The 14,253-nt window shown below is 48.7% G+C and overlaps 1 protein-coding gene across 1 annotated transcript in view; it reads left to right on the forward strand.

The window, feature by feature from the left end:
• TLL1 (tolloid like 1) overlaps window positions 1–14,253 on the forward strand; it is a 519,202-nt gene that overhangs the window by 1,619 nt on the left and 503,330 nt on the right. The gene's annotated exons all lie outside the window — the stretch shown is intronic.

A 14,253-nucleotide genomic window follows, 5' to 3' on the forward strand; every position in this document is an offset into this window, starting at 1 on the left:
GACTCGCACTCACGCGCATAGCCCGACCGTATTGCGTCAGCGGACGCCGACTCACCTGCTTCACGGCACGTGCACCTCTGAAAGTAGTTTAAGTTTTTGTGGTTGTGCTGAAGTGGACCTTTGTGTGCGTGCCTGGTAGGGTTTAAAGGGAATACGCTGTTTAGATTCTTGGCGATCTTAATTTACTTCTACAGTAAACTGCAAAGCATATTTTTCTCTTTCTTTGTATCACCTTATATGTGTTCTGTCTAACCCTCTCTAATCTCTAGCAGTCTTTGATTCTATCTCCAGTCTCTGTGTTCTATCTTTTCTCCCTTGTTGTCCGTCTCTTTCTGTATCTCTGCCTCTCTCGTCTTTCTCGCCCTGTCTGTCGCTCTCAAAGTCTCTCTCACTTCATCTCTAACACCCCCCACGCTCACACAGTATCTCCCGTCTTTCTCGTTATCCTCGTATCTCTGCCCATCTTTGTGCGTGCTCATCCGCCCATCTCCTTAGCTCCGGCCCCATGGCTTGCTTTATGACTCTTAATCTGTCTCCACTGTCGTTGTCCCTGTCTCTTCCCCCTTCCCCACCTCCCCGCTCAGTGTGGCTTTATTTTTACATCTCGTAGTCTCTTTCTGCGCATCTTCCAAGTATCTCTGTATTGTCTTCCCACACCCGTCTGTCTTGCTCCTTCCTACATGAAGTATAATAACTAAGCAGAGCAAAGGTTAATAAATCCAAGTGTTCTTTGTAGAAGCGAAGACAGCAGGGTGGGGAGGAGGTGAGTGTATACAAAGCAGCTTAAATGCTTACAGGTCCGCATGCAGCGTGGTCTCTCGTGCGCCCCTCCACAATGAACATCCGAAACAACCGTGTGATGTGTCGACGCGATGCCTGATAACGTTGGAAGGAAAATGTTAGACTTTCCTTTTAAAATAAGTTCTATATGATGCTGTCCTGTTCAGAAGGTTTGGGTTGCGCGTGGGCATAGAAACATTTCCGTGGATGATAATATGCTGTAAAAAGATCCTTTAAATGTTAGCGATACACATTCCATACACTTTTCACACGGAGTTGTGCTTGCTAAAATTCTGCTCCAGGCTTTCTATGCAGCTGTGCGCGAGCCCCCGCGACGAGGTTGCTGACACGCCCGATCATGATCGTCCTCTCAGTTCATATTATGTTCTCATGTGGTGCAGCTCTATTATTTCTCACCTGCATCTCAGCAAAGGGCCTCCCTCTGCCTCCGCAATAAAATATCCACAGTGCAGCAAAACTGCGGGCAAGCACGACATAGGAGGTTTCGTGATGGATGGTTCTAGTTACGTCACTACGCTCATCAAAAGCGACCATTTCCCTGGGTACCCTTTATGCCTAGTGTGTACACGTGAAACCTGATTCTTCTGACCTACTCCTTTAGTACTCCTGCCTTACCCCTGTACTCTAGGAGTATTCACAGCTTACTCCTGGAATCCAGGAGTAAAGGCAGCAGTGCTTAGGTTACACAGCAGAATGTTTGTGAATCAGGCCAGTAATCTCAAGCATCACCATTCTTTACTTATTGCTGTTCGCGGTCTGTAGGCCTTTCAGATGCATCTTTTCCCCTACCCTTTGGCTGTTCCATTCATCTACTCCCCTGGCTGCGAATAGAGTTGTATTACATTGCTTGTGGCTTTCACCCACCCAAGCATTATGCACTTACTTAGAACTACCAGTATTCCTCTCCTCTGCAGCCTATCCTTCTTTTGATTATTGAGCCCCTTATAGGGCATTCCGCTTCAACCATGCACACACTGGCGGCCCACCTCTGGGCTGTCTGTGGACATACGTGAGGTCTGGAACTGGACCCAGTAGTACGCCTCATGAGGTCACTCTAGCGGCGCACAGGAGTAACACAGCGTCCTTTGCTTCAGGTGACCACCTCTCCACCTTAAACATGATAACCCCAACATCACTTAAGCTTAATGGCTTTGGAGATCTTACTATCCTTGCTTCGTCATTCCCCAGTGTTTAGTCCTCACACACTCACATGTCCAGTTCACAAAGATTTTGCTATCACTTACTCTTGTAGTACTTCTGGCTTACTCCTTCTTTTTAATTAGGCCCGTACAATGTAGGCAGCTACCTACCAGCCCATTTCTCCATTTTGCAAATGTCCTCTGTACACGAGTGCCCACATTGTGAGTACTTGTGAGTCACATTTCTGGCAGTAGGCACCTGAATGAGCAGCCTGTGGACAGTTCTAGGAGCAAAAAGGGTCGAACCCATGGTTGCATTCTGTTCCTGATGCCTCACTCACAATGCGCCACTCTTTGTGCCCGCACAATAAGTGCTGAAATGGCAGTTTACTGTACCACGCAGGCCTCCACCCCAGCATCCGCAATCAGGCATTACACAGGTTCCTGGCCCATTCATATTAATGAGTCGGACGGTCTGTGACTCACTGTACACTGATGAATTTGTGCAAACAGCTTCTTTGAAAATCTGTCCCGTGGTGTCCCTGTGATTTGAAATAATCTGGTAATCCAACTGCTCGGGTATCCATACTATTTTGCAGGCACCTGCAATATTCCCTCCAGTGCCAGCTTGTGTCTTTCCTTTATCACCCATGGATCTGTTAAAAATCTCAAAACCACGGTCTGAAACCAGCAGCATCCACAAGGAGATTTTGGCAGCAGGATTTCACTAAGAATTTAGGGGCGTGATGTACAAAGTAATTGTAGGAAGTTGGCTCTGTATGTGCTATTTCAAAGTAAGGAATAGCATGCACAGAGTCCAAGGGTTCCCCTTAGAGGTAAAATAGTGGTAAAAATAGATAATACTAATGCTCTATTTTGTGGTAGTGTGGTCGAGCAGTAGGCTTATCCAAGGAGTAGTGTTAAGCATTTGTTGTACATACACAAGACAATAAATGAGGTACACACACTCAGAGACAAATCCAGCCAATAGGTTTTTATATAGAAAAATATCTTTTCTTAGTTTATTTTAAGAACCACAGGTTCAAATTCTACATGTAATATCTCATTCGAAAGGTATTGCAGGTAAGTACTTTAGGAACTTCAAATCATCAAAATTGCATGTATACTTTTCAAGTTATGGACAAATAGCTGTTTTGAAAGTGGACACTTAGTGCAATTTTCACAGTTCCTAGGGGAGGTAAGTATTCGTTAGATTAACCAGGTAAGTAAGACACTTACAGGGCTCAGTTCTTGGTCCAAGGTAGCCCACCGTTGGGGGTTCAGAGCAACCCCAAAGTCACCACACCAGCAGCTCAGGGCCGGTCAGGTGCAGAGTCCAAAGTGGTGCCCAAAACACATAGGCTAGAATGGAGAGAAGGGGGTGCCCCGGTTCCGGTCTGCTTGCAGGTAAGTACCCGCGTCTTCGGAGGGCAGACCAGGGGGGTTTTGTAGGGCACCGGGGGGGACACAAGTCCACGCAGAAATTTCACCCTCAGCAGCGCGGGGGCGGCCGGGTGCAGTGTAGGAACAAGCGTCGGGTTTGTAATGGAAGTCAATGGGAGATCTAGGGATCTCTTCAGCGCTGCAGGCAGGCAAGGGGGGGGTTCCTCGGGGAAACCTCCACTTGGGCAAGGGAGAGGGACTCCTGGGGGTCACTCCTCCAGTGAAAGTCCGGTCCTTCAGGTCCTGGGGGCTGCGGGTGCAGGGTCTCTCCCAGGTGTCGGGACTTTGGTTTCAAAGAGTCGCGGTCAGGGGAAGCCTCGGGATTCCCTCTGCAGGCGGCGCTGGGGGGGGCTCAGGGGGGACAGGTTTTTGTACTCACAGTCTTAGAGTAGTCCTGGGGTCCCTCCTGAGGTGTTGGATCGCCACCAACCGAGTCGGGGTCGCCGGGTGCAGTGTTGCAAGTCTCACGCCTTTTGCGGGGAGCTTGCAGGGTTCTTTAAAGCTGCTGGAAACAAAGTTGCAGCTTTTCTTTGGAGCAGGTCCGCTGTCCTCGGGAGTTTCTTGTCTTTTCGAAGCAGGGGCAGTCCTCAGAGGATGTCGAGGTCGCTGGTCCCTTCGGAAGGCGTCGCTGGAGCAGGATCTTTGGAAGGCAGGAGACAGGCCGGTGAGTTTCTGGAGCCAAGGCAGTTGTCGTCTTCTGGTCTTCCGCTGCAGGGGTTTTCAGCTGGGCAGTCCTTCTTCTTGTTGCAGGAATCTGATTTTCTAGGGTTCAGGGTAGCCCTTAAATACTAAATTTAAGGGCGTGTTTAGGTCTGGGGGGTTAGTAGCCAATGGCTACTAGCCCTGAGGGTGGGTACACCCTCTTTGTGCCTCCTCCCAAGGGGAGGGGGTCACAATCCTAACCCTATTGGGGGAATCCTCCATCTGCAAGATGGAGGATTTCTAAAAGTTAGAGTCACCTCAGCTCAGGACACCTTAGGGGCTGTCCTGACTGGCCAGTGACTCCTCCTTGTTATTCTCATTATTTTCTCCGGCCTTGCCGCCAAAAGTGGGGCCTGGCCGGAGGGGGCGGGCAACTCCACTAGCTGGAGTGTCCTGCTGGGTTGGCACAAAGGAGGTGAGCCTTTGAGGCTCACCGCCAGGTGTGACAATTCCTGCCTGGGAGAGGTGTTAGCATCTCCACCCAGTGCAGGCTTTGTTACTGGCCTCAGAGTGACAAAGGCACTCTCCCCATGGGGCCAGCAACATGTCTCGGTTTGTGGCAGGCTGCTAAAACTAGTCAGCCTACACAGATAGTCGGTTAAGTTTCAGGGGGCACCTCTAAGGTGCCCTCTGTGGTGTATTTTACAATAAAATGTACACTGGCATCAGTGTGCATTTATTGTGCTGAGAAGTTTGATACCAAACTTCCCAGTTTTCAGTGTAGCCACTATGGTGCTGTGGAGTTCGTGTTTGACAGACTCCCAGACCATATACTCTTATGGCTACCCTGCACTTACAATGTCCAAGGTTTTGTTTAGACACTGTAGGGGTACCATGCTCATGCACTGGTACCCTCACCTATGGTATAGTGCACCCTGCCTTAGGGCTGTAAGGCCTGCTAGAGGGGTGTCTTACCTATACTGCATAGGCAGTGAGAGGCTGGCATGGCACCCTGAGGGGAGTGCCATGTCGACTTACTCGTTTTGTCCTCACTAGCACACACAAGCTGGTAAGCAGTGTGTCTGTGCTGAGTGAGAGGTCTCCAGGGTGGCATAAGACATGCTGCAGCCCTTAGAGACCTTCCCTGGCATCAGGGCCCTTGGTACTAGAAGTACCAGTTACAAGGGACTTATCTGGATGCCAGGGTCTGCCAATTGTGGATACAAAAGTACAGGTTAGGGAAAGAACACTGGTGCTGGGGCCTGGTTAGCAGGCCTCAGCACACTTTCAATTGTAAACATAGCATCAGCAAAGGCAAAAAGTCAGGGGGCAACCATGCCAAGGAGGCATTTCCTTACACAACCCCCCCCCCAAACGAAAGAGGATGAGACTAACCTTTCCCAAGAGAGTCTTCATTTTCTAAGTGGAAGAACCTGGAAAGGCCATCTGCATTGGCATGGGCAGTCCCAGGTCTGTGTTCCACTATAAAGTCCATTCCCTGTAGGGAGATGGACCACCTCAACAGTTTAGGATTTTCACCTTTCATTTGCATCAGCCATTTGAGAGGTCTGTGGTCAGTTTGAACTAGGAAGTGAGTCCCAAAGAGGTATGGTCTCAGCTTCTTCAGGGACCAGACCACAGCAAAGGCCTCCCTCTCAATGGCACTCCAACGCTGCTCCCTGGGGAGTAACCTCCTGCTAATGAAAGCAACAGGCTGGTCAAGGCCATCATCATTTGTTTGGGACAAAACTGCCCCTATCCCATGTTCAGAGGCATCAGTCTGCACAATGAACTGCTTAGGATAATCTGGAGCTTTGAGAACTGGTGCTGAGCACATTGCCTGTTTCAGGGTGTCAAAGGCCTGTTGGCAGTCCACAGTCCAGTTCACTTTCTTGGGCATTTTCTTGGAGGTGAGCTCAGTGAGGGCTGTCACAATGGATCCATATCCCTTCACAAACCTCCTGTAGTACCCAGTCAAGCCAAGGAATGCCCTGACTTGAGTCTGGGTTTTTGGAGCTACCCAGTCCAGAATAGTCTGGATCTTGGGTTGGAGTGGCTGAACTTGGCCTCCACCTACAAGGTGTCCCAAGTAAACCACAGTTCCCTGCCCTATCTGGCATTTGGATGCCTTGATAGAGAGGCCTGCAGATTGCAGAGCCTTTAAAACCTTCCTCAGGTGGACCAGGTGATCCTGCCAGGTGGAGCTAAAGACAGCAATATCATCAAGATAAGCTGTGCTAAAGGACTCCAAGCCAGCAAGGACTTGATTCACCAACCTTTGGAAGGTGGCAGGGGCATTCTTTAAACCAAAGGGCATAACAGTAAACTGATAATGCCCATCAGGTGTGGAGAATGCTGTCTTTTCTTTTGCTCCAGGTGCCATTTTTATTTGCCAGTACCCTGCTGTCAAGTCAAAGGTACTTAGAAATTTGGCAGCACCTAATTTATCAATGAGCTCATCAGCTCTTGGAATTGGATGAGCATCTGTCTTGGTGACAGAATTGAGCCCTCTGTAGTCCACACAAAACCTCATCTCTTTCTTTCCATCTGTGGTGTGAGGTTTGGGGACTAAGACCACTGGGCTAGCCCAGGGGCTGTCAGAGCGCTCAATGACTCCCAATTCCAGCATCTTGTGGACTTCCACCTTGATGCTTTCCTTAACATGGTCAGACTGTCTAAAGATTTTGTTCTTGACAGGCATGCTGTCTCCTGTGTCCACATCATGGGTACACAGGTGTGTCTGACCAGGGGTTAAGGAGAAGAGTTCAGGAAACTGTTGTAGGACTCTCCTACAATCAGCTTGCTGTTGGCCAGAGAGGGTGTCTGAGTAGATCACTCCATCCACTGTACCATCTTTTGGGTCTGATGACAGAAGATCAGGGAGAGGTTCACTCTCTGCCTCCTGATCCTCATCTGTTACCATCAACAGATTGACATCAGCCCTGTCGTGGAAGAGCTTAAGGCGGTTTACATGGATCACCCTTTTGGGGCTCCTGCTTGTGCCCAGGTCCACCAAGTAGGTGACCTGACTCTTCCTCTCTAGTACTGGGTAAGGGCCACTCCATTTGTCCTGGAGTGCCCTGGGAGCCACAGGCTCCAGAACCCAGACTTTCTGCCCTGGTTGGAACTCAACCAGTGCAGCCTTTTGGTCATACCAAAACTTCTGGAGCTGTTGGCTGGCCTCAAGGTTTTTGGTGGCCTTTTCCATGTACTCTGCCATTCTAGAGCGAAGGCCAAGTACATAGTCCACTATGTCCTGTTTAGGCTCATGGAGAGGTCTCTCCCAGCCTTCTTTAACAAGGGCAAGTGGTCCCCTTACAGGATGACCAAACAGAAGTTCAAAGGGTGAGAACCCTACTCCCTTCTGTGGTACCTCCCTGTAAGCGAAAAGCAGACATGGCAGGAGGACATCCCATCTCCTTTTGAGTTTTTCTGGGAGCCCCATGATCATGCCTTTTAATGTCTTGTTGAATCTCTCAACTAAGCCATTAGTTTGTGGATGGTAAGGTGTAGTGAATTTATAAGTCACTCCACACTCATTCCACATGTGCTTTAGGTATGCTGACATGAAGTTGGTACCTCTGTCAGACACCACCTCCTTAGGGAAACCCACCCTGGTAAAGATACCAATGAGGGCCTTGGCTACTGCAGGGGCAGTAGTCGACCTAAGGGGAATAGCTTCAGGATACCTGGTAGCATGATCCACTACTACCAGGATATACATATTTCCTGAGGCTGTGGGAGGTTCCAGTGGACCAACTATGTCCACACCCACTCTTTCAAAGGGCACCCCCACCACTGGAAGTGGAATGAGGGGGGCCTTTGGGTGCCCACCTGTCTTACCACTGGCTTGACAGGTGGGGCAGGAGAGGCAAAACTCCTTAACCATGTTGGACATATTGGGCCAGTAGAAGTGGTTGACTAACCTCTCCCACGTCTTGGTTTGTCCCAAATGTCCAGCAAGGGGAATGTCATGGGCCAATGTTAGGATGAACTCTCTGAACAGCTGAGGCACTACCACTCTCCTAGTGGCACCAGGTTTGGGGTCTCTGGCCTCAGTGTACAGGAGCCCATCTTCCCAATAGACCCTATGTGTTCCATTTTTCTTGCCTTTGGACTCTTCAGCAGCTTGCTGCCTAAGGCCTTCAAGAGAGGGACAGGTTTCTTGTCCCTTACACAGCTCTTCCCTTGAGGGTCCCCCTGGGCCTAAGAGCTCAACCTGATAAGGTTCAAGTTCCAAAGGCTCAGTTCCCTCAGAGGGCAGAACTTCTTCCTGAGAAGAGAGGTTCCCTTTCTTTTGCTGTGTTGCAGTTGGTTTCCCAACTGACTTTCCTGTTCTCTTGGTAGGCTGGGCCATTTTTCCAGACTCCAGCTCTACTTTTTCACCCTGTGCCTTGCATTGTGCTCTTGTTTTCACACACACCAGTTCAGGGATACCCAGCATGGCTGCATGGGTTTTTAGCTCTACCTCAGCCCATGCTGAGGACTCCAGGTCATTTCCAAGCAGACAGTCCACTGGGATATTTGAGGAGACCACCACCTGTTTCAGGCCATTGACCCCTCCCCATTCTAAAGTAACCATTGCCATGGGATGTACTTTTCTCTGATTGTCAGCGTTGGTGACTGTGTAAGTTTTTCCAGTCAGGTATTGGCCAGGGGAAACCAGTTTCTCTGTCACCATGGTGACACTGGCACCTGTATCCCTCAGGCCCTCTATTCTAGTCCCATTAATTAAGAGTTGCTGTCTGTATTTTTGCATGTTAGGCGGCCAGACAGCTAGTGTGGCTAAATCCACCCCACCCTCAGAAACTAGAGTAGCTTCAGTGTGGACCCTGATTTGCTCTGGGCACACTGTTGATCCCACTTGGAGACTAGCCATACCAGTGTTACCTGGATGGGAGTTTGGAGTGGAACCTTTCTTGGGACAGGCCTTGTCTCCAGTTTGGTGTCCATGCTGTCTACAGCTATGACACCAGGCCTTTTTGGGATCAAAGTTTTTACCCTTGTACCCATTGTTTTGTGAAGAGGCTCTGGGCCCACCCTCCTGTGCAGGTTTTTGGGGGCCTGTAGAAGACTCTTTACTATTTTTAGTTTTGGTTGTCTCATCACCCTTCTGCTGGGGAGTCTTTGTGACCCCTTTCTTTTGGTCACCCCCTGTTGAAGTCTTGGACACCCTTGTCTTGACCCAATGGTCCGCCTTCTTTCCCAATTCTTGGGGAGAAATTGGTCCTAGGTCTACCAGATGCTGATGCAGTTTATCATTGAAACAATTACTTAACAGGTGTTCTTTCACAAATAAATTGTACAGCCCATCATAATTACTTACACCACTGCCTTGAATCCAACCATCTAGTGTTTTCACTGAGTAGTCAACAAAGTCAACCCAGGTCTGGCTCGAGGATTTTTGAGCCCCCCTGAACCTAATCCTGTACTCCTCAGTGGAGAATCCAAAGCCCTCAATCAGGGTACCCTTCATGAGGTCATAAGATTCTGCATCTTGTCCAGAGAGTGTGAGGAGTCTATCCCTACACTTTCCTGTGAACATTTCCCAAAGGAGAGCACCCCAGTGAGATCTGTTCACTTTTCTGGTTACACAAGCCCTCTCAAAAGCTGTGAACCATTTGGTGATGTCATCACCATCTTCATATTTAGTTACAATCCCTTTGGGGATTTTCAACATGTCAGGAGAATCTCTGACCCTATTTATGTTGCTGCCACCATTGATGGGTCCTAGGCCCATCTCTTGTCTTTCCCTCTCTATGGCTAGGATCTGTCTTTCCAAAGCCAATCTTTTGGCCATCCTGGCTAACTGGATGTCCTCTTCACTGGAGTTATCCTCAGTGATTTCAGAGTTGTTGGTCCCTCCTGTGAGGGAACCAGCATCTCTGACTATTATTTGTGGAGTCAGGGCTTGAGAAGCCCTGCTCTCCCTAAGTAGGACTGGAGGGGGGGAATTTCCCTCCAAGTCACTATCTTCATCCTCTGAGTTGCCATCCTCAGAGGGGTTGGCCTTTTCAAACTCTGCCAACAGCTCCTGGAGCTGTACTTTGGTAGGTTTGGGGCCCATTGCTATTTTCTTTAGTTTACAGAGTGACCTTAGCTCTCTCATCTGTAGATGGAGGTAAGGTGTGGTGTCGAGTTCCACCACATTCACATCTGTGCTAGACATTATGCTTCTAAAAGTTGGAATACTTTTTAAGAAACTAAAACTGGTTCTAGAATCTAATTCAAACTTTTACAAACTTTTAAACTCTAAAAGACAATGCTAAACAGGGACTTAACACACAAGGCCCTAGCAGGACTTTTAAGAATTTAGAAAACTTTTCAAATTGCAAAAATCAATTTCTAATGACAATTTTGGAATTTGTCGTGTGATCAGGTATTGGCTGAGTAGTCCAGCAAATGCAAAGTCTTGTACCCCACCGCTGATCCACCAATGTAGGAAGTTGGCTCTGTATGTGCTATTTCAAAGTAAGGAATAGCATGCACAGAGTCCAAGGGTTCCCCTTAGAGGTAAAATAGTGGTAAAAATAGATAATACTAATGCTCTATTTTGTGGTAGTGTGGTCGAGCAGTAGGCTTATCCAAGGAGTAGTGTTAAGCATTTGTTGTACATACACAAGACAATAAATGAGGTACACACACTCAGAGACAAATCCAGCCAATAGGTTTTTATATAGAAAAATATCTTTTCTTAGTTTATTTTAAGAACCACAGGTTCAAATTCTACATGTAATATCTCATTCGAAAGGTATTGCAGGTAAGTACTTTAGGAACTTCAAATCATCAAAATTGCATGTATACTTTTCAAGTTATGGACAAATAGCTGTTTTGAAAGTGGACACTTAGTGCAATTTTCACAGTTCCTAGGGGAGGTAAGTATTCGTTAGATTAACCAGGTAAGTAAGACACTTACAGGGCTCAGTTCTTGGTCCAAGGTAGCCCACCGTTGGGGGTTCAGAGCAACCCCAAAGTCACCACACCAGCAGCTCAGGGCCGGTCAGGTGCAGAGTCCAAAGTGGTGCCCAAAACACATAGGCTAGAATGGAGAGAAGGGGGTGCCCCGGTTCCGGTCTGCTTGCAGGTAAGTACCCGCGTCTTCGGAGGGCAGACCAGGGGGGTTTTGTAGGGCACCGGGGGGGACACAAGTCCACGCAGAAATTTCACCCTCAGCAGCGCGGGGGCGGCCGGGTGCAGTGTAGGAACAAGCGTCGGGTTTGTAATGGAAGTCAATGGGAGATCTAGGGATCTCTTCAGCGCTGCAGGCAGGCAAGGGGGGGGTTCCTCGGGGAAACCTCCACTTGGGCAAGGGAGAGGGACTCCTGGGGGTCACTCCTCCAGTGAAAGTCCGGTCCTTCAGGTCCTGGGGGCTGCGGGTGCAGGGTCTCTCCCAGGTGTCGGGACTTTGGTTTCAAAGAGTCGCGGTCAGGGGAAGCCTCGGGATTCCCTCTGCAGGCGGCGCTGGGGGGGGGCTCAGGGGGGACAGGTTTTTGTACTCACAGTCTTAGAGTAGTCCTGGGGTCCCTCCTGAGGTGTTGGATCGCCACCAACCGAGTCGGGGTCGCCGGGTGCAGTGTTGCAAGTCTCACGCCTTTTGCGGGGAGCTTGCAGGGTTCTTTAAAGCTGCTGGAAACAAAGTTGCAGCTTTTCTTTGGAGCAGGTCCGCTGTCCTCGGGAGTTTCTTGTCTTTTCGAAGCAGGGGCAGTCCTCAGAGGATGTCGAGGTCGCTGGTCCCTTCGGAAGGCGTCGCTGGAGCAGGATCTTTGGAAGGCAGGAGACAGGCCGGTGAGTTTCTGGAGCCAAGGCAGTTGTCGTCTTCTGGTCTTCCGCTGCAGGGGTTTTCAGCTGGGCAGTCCTTCTTCTTGTTGCAGGAATCTGATTTTCTAGGGTTCAGGGTAGCCCTTAAATACTAAATTTAAGGGCGTGTTTAGGTCTGGGGGGTTAGTAGCCAATGGCTACTAGCCCTGAGGGTGGGTACACCCTCTTTGTGCCTCCTCCCAAGGGGAGGGGGTCACAATCCTAACCCTATTGGGGGAATCCTCCATCTGCAAGATGGAGGATTTCTAAAAGTTAGAGTCACCTCAGCTCAGGACACCTTAGGGGCTGTCCTGACTGGCCAGTGACTCCTCCTTGTTATTCTCATTATTTTCTCCGGCCTTGCCGCCAAAAGTGGGGCCTGGCCGGAGGGGGCGGGCAACTCCACTAGCTGGAGTGTCCTGCTGGGTTGGCACAAAGGAGGTGAGCCTTTGAGGCTCACCGCCAGGTGTGACAATTCCTGCCTGGGAGAGGTGTTAGCATCTCCACCCAGTGCAGGCTTTGTTACTGGCCTCAGAGTGACAAAGGCACTCTCCCCATGGGGCCAGCAACATGTCTCGGTTTGTGGCAGGCTGCTAAAACTAGTCAGCCTACACAGATAGTCGGTTAAGTTTCAGGGGGCACCTCTAAGGTGCCCTCTGTGGTGTATTTTACAATAAAATGTACACTGGCATCAGTGTGCATTTATTGTGCTGAGAAGTTTGATACCAAACTTCCCAGTTTTCAGTGTAGCCACTATGGTGCTGTGGAGTTCGTGTTTGACAGACTCCCAGACCATATACTCTTATGGCTACCCTGCACTTACAATGTCCAAGGTTTTGTTTAGACACTGTAGGGGTACCATGCTCATGCACTGGTACCCTCACCTATGGTATAGTGCACCCTGCCTTAGGGCTGTAAGGCCTGCTAGAGGGGTGTCTTACCTATACTGCATAGGCAGTGAGAGGCTGGCATGGCACCCTGAGGGGAGTGCCATGTCGACTTACTCGTTTTGTCCTCACTAGCACACACAAGCTGGTAAGCAGTGTGTCTGTGCTGAGTGAGAGGTCTCCAGGGTGGCATAAGACATGCTGCAGCCCTTAGAGACCTTCCCTGGCATCAGGGCCCTTGGTACTAGAAGTACCAGTTACAAGGGACTTATCTGGATGCCAGGGTCTGCCAATTGTGGATACAAAAGTACAGGTTAGGGAAAGAACACTGGTGCTGGGGCCTGGTTAGCAGGCCTCAGCACACTTTCAATTGTAAACATAGCATCAGCAAAGGCAAAAAGTCAGGGGGCAACCATGCCAAGGAGGCATTTCCTTACAGTAATTTAGTGGTCGCAAATCCTAAATTACTTTTTCTGATGTACTAACATAAGTTTTCAATACAGAAACATTTGCACTGATCACAAAATTGGTTTAGAAACCCACACTAAATCGCAGTTTGGAAGGGCATGTTAAGAAAATACCTTCCACATTGGCAATGCGGTAGTGGGCCCTTTTGGAACTTTCCTCATTGGGAATCAGTATGACAGTTTCAGAGGGACTAGGTAACGGCCCAGGGACCATTGTGTGGCCACTGCCTGCTCTCACTGAAGTTCTCCTTTATGGAAAACTGAACATTTGTTCTTTTCAAAGCAGAAGGGGTTCCTTAAAGGAACTCAGATTTTTTTTTTAAATGTAGCAATTGTGGAAAACAATCACAACGATAGTGGTCTGTTGTCAATTGCAGTCCACCATCCCAGTCATTTTGGCCAATCACAGGGGACCAGAGATTGTGACCCACCTAATTATTGCAAGTTAGGCAGCAACCCCTTGTGATTAGGTATTTTGTTATGTGACCTATTTGTACACAGGTTAGTTTGCAAAATCAGAATGCATTTGCAAAAATGTCGGTGCAACATTTGTGATCATTTTTTGCAAAATGGAATCTTTGTACATCAGGCACTGAGTCCCTTTCCTTTCAAGTGACTGTTACAGGGAAGGAAGACATACAGTTCTACTGCAAACAAAATAGTAGGAAGGGATCTGGAAGTCTACTGTTGGTGGCTGATCTCTTTAGATTGAGGACTAAGCGCGATCTTGGTGCATCAGGTGCAGTGGCAGTGGGGCCCGAGGTCTGTGCCCAGTGAACCCTGACTATTGCTTTTATTTTATAATTCAAACAGTACCCAGGCGGGGCATTTTTTTCCTTTCACTAAAGTCCATGACACATCAGCTATACCATTGCTGGAGCAGGGCAGTTATGTCATTAGTATGGTACCGTAGTATAAAAAATAATGGATTAACGGTATAATAATGATACATGACGTTTGAGGGTGAGGGGTAAATAGAAGTTGGGTAGAAGGAGGTTGCAATGAGACCCTTTGTTGTCCTTCGTTAATAATTAAGCTTTGTGTTCGTAAATGTCATTTTATAATATTACTGTACAA

This window comes from Pleurodeles waltl, chromosome 1_2 (assembly GCF_031143425.1).
Source record: "Pleurodeles waltl isolate 20211129_DDA chromosome 1_2, aPleWal1.hap1.20221129, whole genome shotgun sequence".
Taxonomy (NCBI): Eukaryota; Metazoa; Chordata; class Amphibia; order Caudata; family Salamandridae; genus Pleurodeles; species Pleurodeles waltl.